The following is a 17,103-nucleotide window of genomic DNA, read 5'->3' on the forward strand; positions in this document are numbered from 1 at the left end:
TTGACCTGGTTCTGGATTGAAAAGCAAAAAAGCTTTAGAATGTTTCAATGTGGGCCTGTGCTGGCTCAGGCTGAAGTAGGCAAGCAACAAGCGAATAAACAAGCACAAAAGGAGTCCTTGCTTGGCAAGGGCCCTGACACAGGACATAACCGCCACACAGGCTGCGGTGTCCACTCACCATCCGAACAGAGGCCTGAAACGCTGCCGAGTCCAATCATTCCCTTAGTCCCCAGCGTCTGAGGAGGCATCCATCCTTTTTAAAAACTGCGGTGCAGGAGCTAATTGCGTCTGCATCACCTGGTCCTTGTTAGAGATGCAAATCATTGCACCCAGTTCAGGCCAGCAGATCGGGACCTCTTGGAGTCCAGTATTCTGTGTTTAACGAGCCCTCCACATGATTTATTTTATTTTTTATTGTTTTCAGAGAGGAAGGGAGAGGGAGAGAGAGACAGAATCGGCTGCCTCCGGCATGCCCCCCTGCTGGGGACCGAGCAGGCAACACAGGCATGTGTCCTGACAGGGAATCGACCTCCCAGTTCATAGGTCGATACTCAACCACTGAGCCACACTAGCCAGGCCCTCCAGATTAAATTTTAAAGCTTTTTATTTTATTAAATTTATTGGGCTGATAGTGGTCAACATGAACAGATAGATAGGTGTTAGATGTGGGTTTCTATGTTACAAGATCTGCATACTGTACCATGTAGTCCAGGGGATTTGATGCACTCAACTTGAGAACTTTGTACCCGTTCTCCCTCCCAAAGACTGCCCCAAGACAAACATACTCGATAAGTGCCAATAAGATTGGGAATTATTGCTCTAGGTCTTCAATATAACGTATGTCTACCAAATGCTAACAAATATAATTTTTAGAACACCAAACAATTTTTATTTTAAAAGTGTTTGAACATGAGTCATTCCTTTCACATTTTATATTGTAAAATAGTAGACTGTTTAAACAAGATTTCAGCTAAATAAAAATGAAGTCCTCTCACATGATTATTTATAACCCATTTATGTTATAATTAGCACATGACAGAGATACCAATTATGTTCACATGACTGGAGCAGCCATTTACATAAATTATAATGCTAATAATTTCCTATTTTCAGCCCAGAATTTGGGTGCATGTGCTTTATTACTTGGGTAGAAAGAACCACTACCTCTTAAATAGAATGAGCATGTATTCTGTTGCTTAGAATACATGAATAATTTTGAAATTAGGACATATTGCTTAGGACCCAGCTAAATCATCTAATCACCTCTGAGCGCTTCTACCCTGAGTGTTAATTTTTATTTATAGTTCTTCATAATGTTTATTTCAACTTCGTGCAAGTTGGAAATGGTGATTGATCTCATTAGTAATAAGAACTTTTGGCATCATGTTTTCTGTGTCTTCTTGTTGCTTCATCAGAAAATGTGTTCCATAATTTCCCTGTGTTTGTACTGTAGTCAACACAGGGAGGTCTTGCTACTTTGAGCAGGATCTTAGGATACGTGGGGGTGTACACTGCATTGACAGAGCGACTGCAAACTGGAGTTTAATTGCCGAGTTCTATGAATATAGAATTTAAGTGGGCAGCTTATTTTAAAACGGTCAGGCCCTGGCACACAAAGCGCACGCCAGCAACTACTTACAATAAAAGACATTATCCAAGTGGCAAGAGCCTCTGTGTTTACAATGCAAAGCATGTCTGAATTAACTTCAATATTTCAGGGGTCCTCAAACTTTTTAAAGTGGGGGCCAGATCACGGTCCCTCAGAGAGCTGGAGGGCCGGACTATATGAACTACTAATTCCTACTGTAACACCTTGGCTGCGCTCACTGCCCAAAAAACCTGGCGGGCCGGATCAGACTCCTCTGCGGGCCGCATGTGGCCCACAGGCTGTAGTTTGAAGACGCCTGTTTCAAACTAATGCAACCAGTGATCAGAATGGCCTTTTACACCATCCCCATTCCTTCCGTGTATGCCCAGGGTCAGGGTCTATTGGCACACGCGCAGTAGATATAAGAGCAAAGTAATTGTGAGCACCGCCATAGGGGAGAGCGTGTTTCCAGGCAAGCTCCCTGCTCTGCCCAGGCCATCTCTGCTGGTGACTCCAGTTCAGCCTGAGTCCTTCCCCCCACATTTCCTGTCCTTTAACAACACTCCCGAGGTTACTTCCAATATGTTTCGCCACTCTCCAGACCCAATAGCCAGGTCTTTTTCTCTTCTTGACAGACAGTATTTGACTCAGGCAAATTCTGGTGCTTTGTCATTCCATCTTAACTGACAGAAGACTGAGTTACCATTGAGAACAGTTCCCACACAAATGATACGCATCCCATACATATCACCTTCTCCAATACCAACATCTCCTTCACTTCCTTTTCTGTGCCCTGCAGCATCAATATCCCCACTAGTATTTCAATGGGTCAGAAACGGCTTCACAATCATTATCATTATTCCAAATGTCATCGCTGTTTCCCACATGCCAAAACGTAGTATGGTATGTTTGGGGGGTTGGAGGGGTGGGGAGCTCTGAAGTCAATCTGAAACACTTCAAATTACAGCTGCAGCTCTCACCACTTATGAGAGCCTGGGCAATTTCCTTAATTCGAATGTTTTTCCTCATCTGTAAATAATGGGGGTTATACCTTCCTCACATGATGTTTGCAGAGATTAAATGAAATTATTGGGTCGGCAACTAAGTAATTGCGGATTTCACACATATATGGCTTCAGTTGAATTTTTAGGTTTGCAGACGTAGTACAAATGTAAAACACATTTTGTTATTTGATAGTTGGCTATTCAGCTGTTAATAAGTAAAAAAAGTTTTTTGATCTGTTTTGTAGTTTTCATTTGGCATTCGTTGAAAAATGGAAAATCAAAAGGAACATTTTCGTCATATTTTGCTTTTTTATTTCCACAAAGGGAAAAACGCATCGCAAGCTCATAAAAAGTTATGTGCTGTTTAAGGTGACGAAGCCTTAAAAGAACGGCAGTGTCAAAATTGGTTTGCCAAATTTCGTTCTGGTGATTTTTCACTCAAAGATGAAAAACGCTCTGGTCGTCCAGTTGAAGTTGATGACGCCCTAATCAAAGCAATAATCAATTCGGACTGTCACAGTACAACACGTGAGATTGCAGAGAAGCTTCATGTATCACATACATGCATTGAAAATCACTTAAAACAACTTAGCTATGTTCAAAAACTCGATACATGGGTTCCTCACGAACTGAAAGAATCAGAGTTAACGCAACGCATTAGCAGCTGCGATTTGCTAGAGAAACGTAATGAAAATGATCCATTTTTAAAACGACTGATAACTGGCAATGAAAAATGGGTTGTTTACAACAATATCAAGAGGAAAAGATCGTGGAGCAGGCCAGGTGAACCAACTCAAACAACATCAAAAGCTGATATTCATCAAAAGAAGGTTTTGTTATCAGTTTGGTGGGATTACAAAGGAATTGTCTACTTTGAACTCTTACCACCCAACCGAATGATCAATTCTGATGTCTACATTGAACAACTAATGAAATTAAACAATGCAGTTGAAGAAAAGCGGCCCGAATTGACAAATCGAAAAGGTGTTGTATTCCTTCATGACAATGCAAGGCCACACACATCTTTGGTCACTCGGCAAAAATTAATGGAGTTTGGTTGGGATGTTTTGCCACATCCACCATATAGTCCTGACCTTGCACCATCTGATTACTTTTTGTTTCGATCTTTACAAAACTCCTTGAATGGTAAAAATTTCAATAATGATGATGATGTCAAATCGTACCTGATTCAGTTTTTTGCTAATAAAAACCAGAAGTTTTTTGAACGTGGGATTATGATGCTGCCTGAAAGATGGCAAAAGGTCATTGATAAAAATGGGCAATACATTACAGAATAAAGTTATTTAGTTCCATGAAAAAATTGTCTTTGATTTTCTTTTAAAAATCCGCAATTACTTAGCTGCCGACCCAATACATAAGGTATATAACCTCGTAGGTGCATAACAATGGTTGGTAATTTTTGTATATTGTGGGTATTCAATAAACACAGAACAAGCGACTGAATGAGTAAATAAATGAGCAATTTTTCCTTGGAGATCAAAAGGAACTGAATGTTCTTAAGGAACATTTTATCTGTCCTAGAAGTAGTTGCTAGTGGCAAACAGGCACAACACACACACACACACACACACACACCAAAAAACAAAACAAAACAAAAAAAACAACCTTTCTCCAAGTAAAATCTTATGCAGAAGGCCAACAATGAGAACAAGAAAAATGGAGCTGCTTCAGTTAGAGCAGGAGTAGGGTCCTGTGGTCTGTCCTCTTACTCAGACCCATTTGTCCTTTTTTGTCCCTTTTGATCTGAGTCTAAAAGCATAGTTTGAAAACCACAGATCCGTCTATATAAATTTTATCGTATCCTTTATTTAGGTTCCACATTTAAACAAATTATTGGCTTTTTAGAGCAAGAGAAAGAGCAAGAGACATCAATCTGAGAACAGAACATTGATCAGCTGCCTCCTGCACACTCCCTACTGGGGATCAAGCCCCAAACCAAAGCATGTACCCAAATGGGGAATCAAACCAGCTGATGTCTTCTTATGTGTACTCTGTCCTGTTTTAGAAATAATAATAATAATAATAATAATAATAATAATAATGGTAATCATAATAATGACATGTTTAAGGATGTTTGCCATGTTCCTTTCATTTCATTTTCCATGCCCCCCGACATCAACATCCCCATCAGTATTTTAATGAACATCTACACAATCATTAACTTATTTCAAGTGCCATTACTATTTCCTACTCCTAAGAAGTGGCGTAGTGTGTTGGAAAAGGAAAAGGAGCTCTGAATTACTTACATCACATGTGTCAAACACAAGGCCCGCGGGCCAAATCAGTCCCGCCAGGCCTTGCAATGTGGCCTGCACCGCGCTGTCATCACTGCACTCCGCTGCGTTTCCATCACAATGACAGTTTATGACTGTTCAGTAAACCATTCGGCCCGCGATTTAGGCTGGATTTTAGATTTTGGCCCCTTCTCTGATTGAGTTCGACACCCCTAACTTACATGATTATTTCATTTGATTCTTTTATTTATATATTTTAAATTCTTTATAGTGTTATTTATTTCTCATTTTTACACATATAGAGACTGAAGCACAAAAGGATTAAAAATCATGCCCAACTATTTTTTATTTATGCTATTCCTAATAGAGCTAGGACATGGGAGAGTCAGGATTTCAACTTGAGTAGGTTGGCACTAGAGGACATGTTTTGGGGCACTTTTTCATGTCACCTCTCACTGCCATCAAGTGCTGCCTATGTGATTTTGGGTAGCAGATCAGTTCCTTAACTTCAGTTTGCTCCTCTGTGAAATGGACATAAGAGTTAACTCTTCCTCATAAAGTTGCTAGGAGAATTACATGAATTACTACCTATATAATGCTCAGAACCATACCAGGAACTGAGTAAGAACTAAAGAAGAGTTGGTTAAATAGATCCCAGCCAAGCAATTTGATTCCTGGGGTATATCTATCACCTCTTTGGTATCAAGGTATGCTAGTTTTAAAAAATGACTTCAGTAGTTTTCATTCTTTTAATACTTTTTCTAAAAATCAATTTTAGTCATTTATATTTTTCCCAAGTCATTCATTTTCTATTTTATTGGCATAGGTATATAGAATTTTTTAATAATAAAAAGCTTTATACTGTTACCACCCTTTACTTTTCTAATTTTCTTTGCTTGAATCTTCTGTTTGTTTTTTTAATAAAAAGTTAGTTTTGATTTTAATAATTTTATTTTGCTTATTTTTAAGAAGCCAGTCCTTGTTATATATCTCTTAATGCTATTAATTTTCTGCTTTATAAATAATTAACTTCTCATTTTTATGTCTGTCTCTTGAGTAAAATGCATCATTTATTTCGTTTTAATGTAATTACATTTTTTAAAAAATCATAAATTTGCCTGTGTACAGCTTTGATATATCCAAATATTTTTCATTTGTGCTGTTTCAAATTAACCTGCTTTAAAAAAAATTTTTTTTGTTAGATTTTTTAAAATTTTATTGATTATGGTATCACACAATTGTCCTCATTCCCCATTCCCATCCCAAACCCTTCCCCACATATGCCCCCACCTCCCTGTTGTCCATGGCCACTGGCTAGGCTGATATGCATGCACACAAGTCCTTTGGTTGATCTCTTCCCTTACCCCTACCCTCCTCTACTTCCCCTCTGAGGTTTGAGAGTCTGATCCCTGTTTCTCTTTCTCTGGGTCTGTTTTTGTTCATCAGTTTACGTTGTTCATTATTTCCTCTAGATGTGTGAGATCATGTGATCTAAGACATACCCTTGTAAGAACCAAAACTGAGACAAGCCATACTGGTTATGCTGAGAGGCAAATGAATCAGTCTGTAGTGAGTTCCTTTCTGGGACAACCGTTCTTTTGAGACCCAATTTCAATGTCAAACAGTTCCTTATGTGTACATGTCAGCCATGATATTTCAGATCTAGTTGGTGGACAAATGGCAGTGATGCAGGTCTGACTGTCTCTGATTTGGTCCTGGGCATCCTTCAGCAACACACAGCCAAATTAACCTGCTTTTTGTTTTCACTTTCACCTCTGCTCACAGTCGGCTCCTTTCTCAGTTGTATTTACTTTCCCTCCACTTGCTGGCACAGGCTACTGTCTTTTGGCGCCTCTCTTCTAAAACAGGTATTCTCCTGACTCGGTTTATCCTTTCCCAACATATGGTGATTACACATAGTTTCAAGGAGAGGAGACTAAAATATTATCATTGTTTTTCTGATCCAGTTACATGATTCATGCTCACAAAGGGTCCGTTGATAGTTTTGCTATAAAAACAAAAACTAATTAGAAGATATGATAAAAGAATTGGCCATTTATCATAACAGAAGAAAGAAAAGAAGGAGGAGGCCTACCAGAAGGAGGAAGAGGAAAAAACGGAAGGAGGGAAGAAGAAAGGTAGGAAGAAAAATAGAACTGAATTTAATAAGAAATATGCAGGAACTATATAAGTAAGACTTTCAGAAAACTTTAAAACTCTTATGAGAGATATTTATGAAGAAAAACAGCTTAAATATAAAGAGAGAGTTATTTCTTACATTGGAATAGGAAAAGCTAATATTGTAAAAATGATAATTCTCTCTAAATATGTAAATTTGTTGCAACCCCAGTAAAATAACTGATTTTTAAACATCAGAGCAGCTGGCTCTAAGATTTTTGTACAAATCTCAAAGTCAAACTTAACCAGAAAATAATGTCTGAAAAGGAAGCATATGAATTAAGCAAGTTGTACCAGATAACAATATATTATAAAGCGAATGTGATTAAGCTCAGTGAGTAAATCATGATAGAAAATCTAGAACTAAATTCAAATGCATAGGCAAATTTAGTATATGACAAAGGTGGCATTTCCAAGCAAATGCATTGTTCAAGTTATAGTAATAATGATACTATTTAAGAAGATATAACTTAATTTTCTCATAAATGTTTTAATTATTGTTATATTATATATTTTTTATGTTATAACATTTATTATAAATATTATACATTTTTTATATAATGAAAAAACAAAATAAAATTTTAAAGTCCTAGGAGAAAACAGGGAGTTATTTTTATATTTTAAGGCCTTTTAATATTTATTGAATACCCATTGCAAGAATTTTGTACGCTTTTTACATTATTTATTTATTTATTTAATCTGCATACTATGTTATAATCCCCAATTGACAGAGGAAAAATGAAAACACAAAAAGGTGAAGTAAATTTGGCTTTTGACCCACAGCTCAAGGTGGTAGAGTGGAAATACACAGAAATAGTTTTAATCTAGAGTCTGTGGTCTCAACAATTCTATCTAACAAAGAGGGAATATACTAATTGACCATCACATCCTCACGAAGATGGTGCCTCCCATAGCCAATAAGGAGGGAATATGCTAATTGACTGTCACACCCTCAAAGATGACAGCATCTACAGCTACAAGATGGCAGTGCCAGTCCCCTCAGCCCTGCCAGGGTGGCAGGCACATGGCATCTGCTTCCAGAGTCTCCCAATCCCCTCAGTCCCCAGCTGCCCAGTGCCGGACCAAGGTGCAGGCAAGCCTTGGGTGGTGGCTGCCCAGCCCCCCAGGGCCACCCGAGGCTCAGGTAATCAGGGTCAGGCCGAGGCTTGTGCTGCTGGCAGTGGCAGCAGTGGAGGTGTGATTAGGGCATCACCTTCCCCTGATCACCAGGTTTCCTCCTTCCCTCCCAGACTGTGAAAGGGGGCAGGCCGGGCTGAGGGACCCCCTCTCCAGTGCATGAATTTTCATGACCAGGCCTCTAGTTATGATAATAACTAACAAGCTACCTGGGAGTTAGTTGCCTATAGTCACTGTTTGGGAGTCATAACTTTAGAGAACATGGAAACTACCATTGGGGAGAAAAAAAATTGCTACACCAAAGTGTGTCTCTTTGGCATAAGAACTATTGGGTCGGCAGCTAAGTAATTGCGGGTTTCACACATATATGGCTTCAGTTGAATTTTTAGGTTTGCAGACGTAGTACAAATGTAAAACACATTTTGTTATTTGATAGTTGGCTATTCAGCTGTTAATCAGTAAAAAAAGTTTTTTGATCTGTTTTGTAGTTTTCGTTTGGCGTTCGTTTAAAAATGGAAAATCAAAAGGAACATTTTCGTCATATTTTGCTTCTTTATTTCCGCAAAGGGAAAAAAGCATCCCAAGCTCATAAAAAGTTATGTGCTGTTTATGGTGACGAAGCCTTAAAAGAACGGCAGTGTCAAAATTGGTTTGCCAAATTTCGTTCTGGTGATTTTTCACTCAAAGATGAAAAACGCTCTGGTCGTCCAGTTGAAGTTGATGACGCCCTAATCAAAGCAATAATCAATTCGGACTGTCACAGTACAACACGTGAGATTGCAGAGAAGCTTCATGTATCACATACATGCATTGAAAATCACTTAAAACAACTTGGCTATGTTCAAAAACTCGATACATGGGTTCCTCACGAACTGAAAGAATCACAGTTAACGCAACGCATTAGCAGCTGCGATTTGCTAAAGAAACGTAATGAAAATGATCCATTTTTAAAACGACTGATAACTGGCGATGAAAAATGGGTTGTTTACAACAATATCAAGCGGAAAAGATCGTGGAGCAGGCCAGGTGAACCAACTCAAACAACATCAAAAGCTGATATTCATCAAAAGAAGGTTTTGTTATCAGTTTGGTGGGATTACAAAGGAATTGTCTACTTTGAACTCTTACCACCCAACAAAACGATCAATTCTGATGTCTACATTGAACAACTAACGAAATTAAACAATGCAGTTGAAGAAAAGTGGCCCGAATTGACAAATCGAAAAGGTGTTGTATTCCATCATGACAATGCAAGGCCACACACATCTTTGGTCACTCGGCAAAAATTAATGGAGCTTGGTTGGGATGTTTTGCCACATCCACCATATAGTCCTGACCTTGCACCATCTGATTACTTTTTGTTTCGATCTTTACAAAACTCCTTGAATGGTAAAAATTTCAATAATGATGATGATGTCAAATCGTACCTGATTCAGTTTTTTGCTAATAAAAACCAGAAGTTTTTTGAACGTGGGATTATGATGCTGCCTGAAAGATGGCAAAAGGTCATTGATCAAAATGGGCAATACATTACAGAATAAAGTTATTTAGTTCCATAAAAAAATTGTCTTTGATTTTCTTTAAAAAATCCGCAATTACTTAGTTGCCGACCCAATATATTAGGTTGATTATTTTTAAGAGACTAAACACTCTGGAAAAACTTCTGACCATACTCATAACTGCCTAAAAAATTTGAAAGGGTTGATCCCAGAATATAGCTATCACCAGAGATATCTACAAAGAATATGAGCTAGATGTAGTGGGGAATATTTTCAGCAGGGCCTAGAGATTAATTTGCTTGGTGTCCTCTGGTCTCTGAATAGCCAAGCACACATTTGTTTGCCAAACATTTCCTTTTCCATCTCCATGTGAATTGAGTTCATCATATTTAAAGTCCCAAACCACTACCCTTTCTCCTTAGCAAGATGTTCTATGACCTCACCTGCCCAATTTGTTCTTGGGCCCCCCATATTCTTGTGAAACGGGCATTTGTATGAAATTAAATTAGATTTTCTTCAATTCAGATGTTATATGGTAATTTAATGCTTAGACCAGTCAAAAGAACCTAGAAGGGTAGACAAAAATCTCTTCCTCCCCAACATTCTGTTGTTGGACCAATTATACTAAGACTCTGAAATTGTCCATAATAGCAGCAGGAGCAAGGTGAGAAGAAGAGCAGGAATAGGATTCCAGAGAGTTCAATGAAAAGTGAGTGGTGCTCTAGAATGGAATAGATGGAGTGAAGAGGGTTAAAGCAGAAATTTCAAGGGAGGATGAAGAGGATTTCCACATGAGAGTTGAGAGGTCTGCTGGTGGTGATGAAAGGCCTGTAGAATACTGACCAGTCTCTCCTTTAATTTGAAGAGTTTTCTCCTCATTGGAACAAACTCTCCAATCTCTACAGATAAGACAGCCTTTATCATTGTTCTATGTATGATTCTGCTCTCTGGGATGACTCTTAATTTCAGTTTCCAGTTTGGTGATCTTATTTTGTTTTTCCATGGGCATCACTCCATGTTCCCAGAATGTTCTAATGCCTATTTTCATCAAAACTAATCTGTCCTGTTTTTAATTCTTTAGTGTGACTAATATGATCCACTAGAAGTAAGCTGAGCTTCCAGTTAGATGATAATGGACTAACATACTATTCTACCCAAGAAATATATTTGCATCTTGAAAGATCCTCCCAGAAATATAATGTCATTACCCATCCATGCCTACAAAATCATGCCACATAAGCAGCCTTCTTGGTGTACCTCACAACCCAAGGGCTATGTGTTTTCTAGAGTTTCTTCTTTTATGAATTTAAATCTCACATGACCAAGTAGCACAAAGGCAATGCTTTAAATTATTTGAAGTTAGGACATGAAAGGAAGATAAACTGCCAGAATGATACTTTAAATTGTTGGGGAAAAGGGTAGAACAACAGTGTCCTAAACCCACTGTTGAGGTCATTTATGCAGGACATCCTGTGTTCCTAGGATTTTAGGTTGAGTAACGTGTGATTTATGTAGTAGAGAAAGCTCCATCCTTAACTTTCTCCTTTATGCTCTCTCTGTACCTGGACACCATGAAAGCTGCCTGTCACCTACTAAAACAACCCAATCAGAAACAGATGGTCATTGAGTACCTACAAAATACCGTGGTAGTCATGTGTAGGCAGAGAATATGAAGTCCTTAAGAAACTTAAAACTTAAAGGAAACTTAACACAAGTAGACAAGAACAATTAACAAGTCAGAACCTGTGTTCAAGTAATACTACGTCCTGTCAACATCAAGGATCAAACAATTTATTGATTTGGATTGTTAACATTGGCAATGTGTTAGAAAGTTCCCTTGAATGCTGGAATTCTGTGAAAGGTTGGCCTTTTCTATGCATTGTGACACCGGCCAGTCAGATTAGCAGGCTCCTCACCCTCTGCTTTCTGCAGAGTGTGCTGGCTCTTCTGTCCGTCCACAAAGCCACCAGGCTAAGCAAAATAGGTCACATCAGGGCTCTTGGCTCAGAGACAATGAGAGGCACTGGAACATATTGTAACTGAAAGAGATCATGATGATTCTTTTCACAGAAACTTTTAAGAGTAGAAAGACCAACAAGAAGATTATAGTTCTAAGTATTATCTTTATATTTAACCCATCCTTTTATTCCTTTGTTATAGCCTATACTCTAGTAAAATACACAAATTCACTTTTCTATGATCTTGTTATAGAATATTGTTGAGAAATAGTATCTTTCACTTGTAGAACATTTTCATTTATAAAATTCTTCCACTTACATAAACTTTTTTGATCCTCAAAGCAAACTCTATAGAAGTATTATTCATTCACTTGTATATGGGCTTCATTCAGCTTCATGTCCCATTTCACTTCACTACTAGACCTGAGTAAGCAGTGATTTTACCCATCCTTATGGGCAGGAGCTGCCCCCTTCTTGTAGAGCAGCCACACCTGGAACTAAATGTCACCATATTTCTTTCTGTAGATCCTACCTCTCCTACACACTAACTCTCTGTACAATTCAATAGGCAATTACTGAATACACCATGGGCCAAAAACACCATACTAGAAACTGACATGGCTAAATTGGCACCCTCAAAGAGTGGCTAAGCTAACTATGGAAATAGGGAAGCAAATTATTATAATATGGCAACTATGACAATAGAAAGATGCGCATGGTACCGTGATAGTTCCAAGAAAGGAGTAATTAACTCTGTCTGATAGCCTTAATTAACTAAGTGCCAATTAGGCCAAAAGTTTAAAAGATGGGTAGACAGGATAGAGAGGGTACCCCAGATGGAACAGCTCCTGCAAAGGTAAAAGAATAGAGAATGGCAAGAAGGTCAATTTAATTCACCTCTCATTCATATCAATATCCAATTTGATTGGAGCAAAACACACACATAGATTCTTCAGAGCCAAAGGCTATTCACGCATACCCTTACATTAATATTTCACAACTTCTTTCTCTGCAAACATCCAAATGTTGCCAACTCCTTCTTCACTCTTATCTTATAACCTGCTTTATTATTCCAGTGAGAAAATTTAATCAGAGAACTTGCAAAACCACCTGCCACCATATCTACCATCACACCTACATCTACTCCCATGTCTTCTGCTCTCACCAGTGTTAGAGGATCTGTTTATCTCTGCCTGAGCCAACTCTTCATTGGACACTAGACTTGAGGCAATCTTGCCTTCTCAAGGACATTGCTGCAAAAATTTTCTCTGAGTCTCCCATAACATCATTTCTGTCTGCAAAATGGAAAATACAAAAATGATATTATTTCTCAAATTTTATAAAAGCCCTTTCTTGATCCCACTTCCTTCCCTCCCCACCACTGCCTAATTTTTCTTCATTTTGTAACAAAACTTGAAAAAATTGCCTTACCCACTGTCTACAGTTCTTCTCCTCTGATTACCTGTTGAACTCACTCCAATAGTCTTCCCCCCCCCCCCCCGCCATGCTACTGAAACTGCTCTCATCATGTGTCAATGACCTCCACATTTCAAAACCCAGTGCTCATTTCATTTACCTCATTCTACTTAACCTGCCATCAACACTTGATCCATTTGATCTCTCCCTTTGCAAAACATGTTTTCCACTAGGCTTCATCAGGGCTCTTGGCTCAGAGACAAAGTACTCGATGCCTCCTAATATTTCTCCTGCTCCTTCAGTGGCCACTCCTTCCAGTTTCCTTTGCTGATTCCTCTACATCTGCTATAACTTTAAGATCTGGTGCCATTAGGGCTTGGTACTTACACTTCTTCTCTTCCTCATTTATTCTCATTCTCTAGGTGATCTCATCCAATCTTATTGCTTTGAATATAAGAAAACCATACCTGAGTCCCACCTGAATCTCTCCTCTAATCCAAATGTCTGTATCTAATTATGTATTCAAAATGATTAACATTTCAAAATTGCCGTGTTAAAAACAAAAAACAAAAGAAAATACCCCCCCCCACACACAAAAACAAAACAAAAAACTAGTGGGGGGGAGAGGGGGGAGAGGGACTCCAGATATTTCCCCTGAAACCCATTCTTTCCATGATCTCTAACACACAAATTGAAACTACCTCTGTCCTGTAGCTCAGGTAAAAAATCTTGATGCTATAATTGATTCTTCTTTTTTCTCCTATCTCACATTCAATGGACCAGCAAATCCTATTATTATCTCCACCTTTAAAATATGCATAAGCATAATCCTTATCATCTTCACCACTTCCATCCTGGTCCAAGCCACAGTCATTTTTGGACTATATTAAAAATAACTTCATTATTTGTCTCTTTGCTTATACTCTTGTTTCCATTCCTATTCTATCCTTTAGACTAGGGGTGTCGAACTCAATCAGAGAAGGGGCCAAAATCTAAATCCAGTTTAGACCATTCCTATTCTATCCTGTTTCCCTAAGTGTGGTACACGTACCCCCAGGGGTACCGGAAGAGTTTGGTGGGGGTACACATTACACCGGAGTTTGGTGGGGATATGCACTGCACCGTGCTTAGCTGCGCCTAATTCCACATTCTCGTGGGTACGAGGGGTTTTCAGTGTTACGAAAATTATAGAAGGGGTACACATATGTCAAAAGTTTGGGAAACACCGCTTTAGACAATAGGTGGGATGATTCTTTTAAAATGTAAGTTACATCATGCCACTCAAGTAACATTCTACCTCAACAAAATAAAAGTCAAAGTTATGCTACATAATACATGATACATCCCTTCACACTTCTCTGACTAAATAAACTAATGAGATAATGAGTGAATGGATTGAAGGGAGATGAAACTGGGATGTGTGGCACTGAAGAATTAGGTGATGAACAGCCTTTTTAAAAATATATATTTTTATTGATTTCAGGGAGAGGGAGAAAGAGATAGGAACATTGATAATGAGAGAGAACCATTGATTGGCTGCATCGTATTCCCAGGTTCCCAGGATTAGAATATGTAACCTTGGGGGCTATTTTTGGAATTCTATCACATTGTGCTTACACGTCTTTTACCTTATGAACTGGTTAAGCTTCTCCAGAGAAACAGATGTATATCCATATAGAAAGAGATATATTATAAGGAATTGGCTCACATGATTGGAGAGGCTGACAAATTCCAAGATCTGCAGGGTGAGCTGGCAAGCTGCAGACCCAGAAGAGCTACTGGAGCAGTTCTAGTCGGACGGCCCGCAGGCAAGAATCCCAGATAGAGCTGGTGCTTCAGTCTGCGACTGAAGACAGAAAAAAACCTGTGTCCCAGCTCCAAGGCAGCCAGGGAGGAGGGGTTCTCTCCTGATTAGATGAAGCCCATCTACCTCAGGGAAAGTAATCTACTGATTCAAATATTAATCTCATCCAAAACACCTTCACAGAACATCCAGCATAATATTTAACCAAATATCTGGGCATCCTATAGCCCAGGCAAGTTGACACATAAAATTAACCATGACACCTTCTGAAACTCATGCAAGAACATCCGATTGGCTGAACCTAAGTTCTTTCTAGAACTCCAGCTGCAGAGGAGTCAGGCAGTTCAGGAAGGTACATTAGAACAGCATCTTTTAAATATTTTCACCCCGTTTACTAGTATAAGAAATAAATATTGCATCACAATCTAGTAAACACACACACACAAACAAAACAAAATTTCATGAAACATTACTTATCTTTACTAACTGTGAGGTACTCTGATATTTTCTTTATAATTTTATTTGTTTTTAGCTTCTGAGATCAGACGAGATCGGGCGCGTTCAGGGTGGTATGGCCATAGACAATATAATTTTTTTTTTTAAACCATGCTGATCTTGATCCTCTAAACTAGGGGTGTCGAACTCAATCAGAGAAGGGGCCAAAATCTAAAATCCAGCCTAAATCGCGGGCCGAATGGTTTACTGAACAGTCATAAACTGTCATTGTGATGGAAACGCAGCGGAGTGCAGTGATGACAGCGCGGTGCGGGCCACATTGCAAGGCCTGGCGGGGCGGATTTGGCCCGCGGGCCTTGTGTTTGACACATGTGCCTAAACAGTTTTATGACCTTCAAAAAAAAAAAAAAAATAAGGCATCATTAGGAAGGTGAACTGATTTTAAGGGCTGATCTATTGTATTCATCACAAGTGATCTTTGGGAAGCAATTATTCTTCAGTTTTATGTCTCACAATGTCTGATATGCAATACCATGTTTGTTAAGTTGAATTGAATATAGACAATAGGCTTTCAATTAAATCTGAAAAAAATCTGAATTCTTTTACGGGGTTAGGTCCATAACTATTCAATAAAATCAAACAATGGACATCAAGGAATGTTCTTTTTCTGCCTTCACCCCCCCCACCCCCCATTGAGAAAGGCTTAATTTGCAAATCCACCTTCTGAATCAGACCTTCATGATTAGACATCCTGCTTCTGGATTTCCAGGGCTGTACATACAAAGAATTTTACCTGAATGTTCATAGAAACTTTGTTTATAATAAGCTAAATAGAACAACCCAGATGTCCATGGACATATTAATGGATAAACAAAAAAGTAATGAACTATTGATATACACCACACTATAAAAACATTGTAATATATGGGACCCATTATTCAAGGGGAAAAAATGAATATCAAAGCGCTATTCATGTGAAAGTGCAGACGTGACTAAATATTATAAATAAGTGTCGAAGCACGTAGAAATTGTCAACTTCTGTGCCAATAAGCTTCGTGTCATAAGTGTCAACTTCTGTGCCATAAGCACTTAATGACTCCCTTGGATTATTATGCCAATGTGTAAGGCACAATTTAGAGGATGTTATTACTCAGACAACCATGCCCTTTCAACAACTACCTGAGTTTCACATTTTTTATTGCACACCTTCATTCCCGTGATGGTGAACTCTGGACTAGGAAAAATCCTAAAGAAGAACTCATCCATTTTGAACTGCTCAATCTCTCTTGCAAAACTGCTCTCCAGCTAAATGACTCACTTGATTTTTGTTACTTGGTAAGGAGTGCATCATTTCCATTTAACTGTATTCATTTCCTAGGAAGTTTATAAGGATCAGCCCAGAGAGTTCAATTTGAATTGATCCTTTCTCTCTGTTGCCACATCAATGGCAGAATTTCACACAGTAAGATTTAATTGTCTGATTGAGAAAAAAAAATAGGAATTTGAAATCCTTAAATAAGGATCATATTATATAGTTCAGTTTCTCAAGAGTGTGATGGGAATATGGGCATTGTATCATCCAGGAAGTGGAGTTTTAAGGCTGGTTTGCAATGCCTGTAACAAAACTTAAATATTGCTTAAAGACTAGAAACCTTGAAACCAGTAAAATTGCAATGGTTTTGGGCTTTTATCATTAGGATTGTCAAATATCTGGATATATGTTCTATACAGAAACAATAAAACTCAATTATTCATTCAATAAAGATTTAATGAGCATCTACCATGTGATATTTATAGCTCTGCTATAC

Source organism: Pipistrellus kuhlii, unplaced genomic scaffold (assembly GCF_014108245.1).
Source record: "Pipistrellus kuhlii isolate mPipKuh1 unplaced genomic scaffold, mPipKuh1.p scaffold_m20_p_10, whole genome shotgun sequence".
Taxonomy (NCBI): Eukaryota; Metazoa; Chordata; class Mammalia; order Chiroptera; family Vespertilionidae; genus Pipistrellus; species Pipistrellus kuhlii.